The sequence below is a fragment of the Octodon degus genome, unplaced genomic scaffold (genome assembly GCF_000260255.1).
Source record: "Octodon degus isolate 3935 unplaced genomic scaffold, OctDeg1.0 scaffold00242, whole genome shotgun sequence".
NCBI lineage: Eukaryota > Metazoa > Chordata > Mammalia > Rodentia > Octodontidae > Octodon > Octodon degus.
In genome coordinates this window covers 1,224,596-1,227,604 of record NW_004524818.1, presented here as the reverse complement: position 1 = coordinate 1,227,604, position 3,009 = coordinate 1,224,596, and positions in this window count along the sequence as shown.

Sequence of the window (3,009 nt, the reverse complement as noted above, 5' to 3'; positions counted from 1 at the left end):
AAAAAAAATAAATTTTGGTTGTTACTTTGATTGAGATGGGGAGACAGGGGAATTTTGAGAAGAATGACATTAACATGTATATATTTTTAAAGAGCCACCTGGATTCTGTGCTGAGAATAGACATTGGAGTGAATTAAATGCAGAAATAAGGTGACATTTTCCACGCTCCTGCAGCCATTCAAGAAGTACTTGATGGTGATGTGGTGCAACTTGGTAGCAGTATGGATGACAAAAGATACCATGACATTATTTACATGTTTTGAAAATAAATACAAAGGACTGAGCTACTTGTATAGATGTGAAATACTACAGAAAAAAGTAAAGTCAAATGTGAACAATGCCCAGTTATTTGGCAAGAATAATTGGAAGGATGATATTTCTGACAACTTGGAAAAAAGAGTTTGTTTGGGAGGAAACTTCTGTGGCTTGTTTCAAGATCATACTTCAATTCTCTCATCATTGTCCTTACTATGTATAGGAAAACAATTATTAAGTATTTGTAGCATGAGCCTGAATATTCATGAATGAATGAATGAATATTATTGAATAAATGAAGTAACATTTGAAAAGAAATATGTGCCTGGTCTTTACTGTAATTCTCCGGTGTTAACCAGCCCAAAGCACAAGCCATTGTCCAATGATTCACATGCATAAGATGATTTTAAGAGAAGTGTTACACCAAAAGAAGAGAATATATCCAATATAGGACAGGTGTTCTTGCCAGCATATCAAAATAGTCCTATGGATAACCCACTACTATTATGGACTACTGGATTATATTGGAATATTTTACTGAATTCACACATCTGTAATATTTAAATGGCAATGGAATACCCATATTTGACAAAACTAAACAAGAAAAGGGGATAAAAATGAAGGACCAGGGGCTGGGGAGATGGCTGGGTAGAATAAGCACTTCTCTGGGAAGTGCAAAGAACTGAGTTCAATCCCCGGCTTTGAAAAAAAAAAAAAAAGAGAAAACATTTTGTATCTGTATATACAAAATAGTTAGGATAGATATACAACTACTTTCTCTTAATTCAATGAGAAGAAAGATTGGTACTAATAATGTTTTGACAGGATATCATGTCTGCATCTTGTACTACAAATAACCACTAAAAAAGATAACAATATGTACTGTATTAATTATTGAAACTGTCCTTCTAATCTGTTTTGAAACTGTCTCATTGCTATTTGTTTCTCAATAAAATTAATTAAAAAATTAAATAGAAAACAAGATATAGTTAAAATGGAGAAATAACAGTCCATTACAGAAATAATGCAAATACGACTAGTGAAGTAAAAAGAATAATATCAGGTAAAGGAATGAGATTGAATTAGAATTCTCAGGATTTGTTGTAACTTTGAAAAGTCCCCTTGATATGCTGTGAACAGCATTTTACTGGTTTCCATTTTGACACCAAAGAAATGGAGGTAAAATTGTAACAAAAATCACATAAATGTCTTAAATGAGTGTATATACATATTACTAAGGCTTATCTTCTGGGGGTGGAAGGCCATGTTTGTGAGAGTTTGCTATTGGAGTAGTGTTTGTAATGTATGTTTTATTCAGGGAAAGGTAGACTAAATGCTTTAATCAACCTAATCCTTCACAGACATTTGTACAATTGATTCATGAGTATGTAGGTAATGGAGAGATCTCCACACTCTCACACAATGTAAAGAGAAGTTCCTGCTTTCTTATTAGTGTGATATTTTGACGTATAGTAGAAAGAATTTGACCTTAATGTGTAAAGAAAATAAAAGCCCTCTTTCTGGTCCAAGAGAGTGTGAGAAGAGGAAGAGAGAAATAAATGGGAGGATACATGTTCATATCAGACTTGCCTTGCCGGGTCTCAACCAGGAAGGAAGTAATGTGCTAAATAATCTGAAGTAAATGCTAAGCGCAAGGATACACCTAAAATATTTTCAATACTTACAAAAGCAAAAATGCGCTACTTGATCAGCATTGGAATTTCTATCAGAGTTAAGAGTACGAAGTGTGCTGGTCAACTTAGAGGAAATTCTAAGTATTACCTCAAATTGATGTTCATTGTTCTGTGTATTCTGGACAGGCTGAAATGAGAACTCCTGATCATTTCCTGGGCTGAGCCTAAGGCTGATATAAGAAAGGCAATGTTATAACATAGAATGAGGATACCTAGATGAAAAGATTTTATGAAAAATATATCAGAACTTAGAAAGGCCTTGAAATCTCAGAGTTGGGGTTTATTAATTTTTCTTAGAATGAAAGAGAGAGGGCTGGGGAGATGGTTCAGTGGAATAAGCACTTCCTTGACAAGTGCAAGGGTCTGAGTTCAATCCCCAGTTCTGCATAAATAAATAAATAAATAAATAAATAAATAAAATAATGAAAGGGAGAGAAAGAGAGAACTCAGTCACTAGATAAAAGAATATTTTCTTGAAAAGAAAAATAAATTTCCTAAAATTGTTAAAAGTATTATATTTGGATAATATTTACTTGCTTTGAATGGGTATTCACTGAGAAAACCAGTCCAATCACAGACAAATTGGAGAAAACACTTTCTTTGTAGAAATGAATTTCACTGTAAGTATTCCTTTCATCTTCTTGCACAAGCATATTCATGACTTGTCATATCCATAGGATTAACATTGTTTAAATTACATATAAACCTACTTCATTTATTAATTTTTGTGCCAGGCAATTCTGGGCTTCCAAAAGGAACAATTGTGCAGACACCAAAAATGCATCTTATTTCAGTGCGGAGTATTACACTTTGAATTGTGGTTCCCCCAAAATTTAAAAGTGAAAGTCATAATCACTAGTATCATATCTCTTTTTCCTTTCTCTTTCTTTTTTCTTTCTTTCATTCTTTCCTTTCTTTTTTTCTTTTAGGGGTACTGGGGATCAACTCTGGACCTTGTGCTAGTGGGGTAGTCACTTATGCTGTTGAGCTATCTCCCTGTCCCTGGATCTCATAATATTATTTTCTTGGATGTACAACCTTTACACAGGTAGTCAAGCGA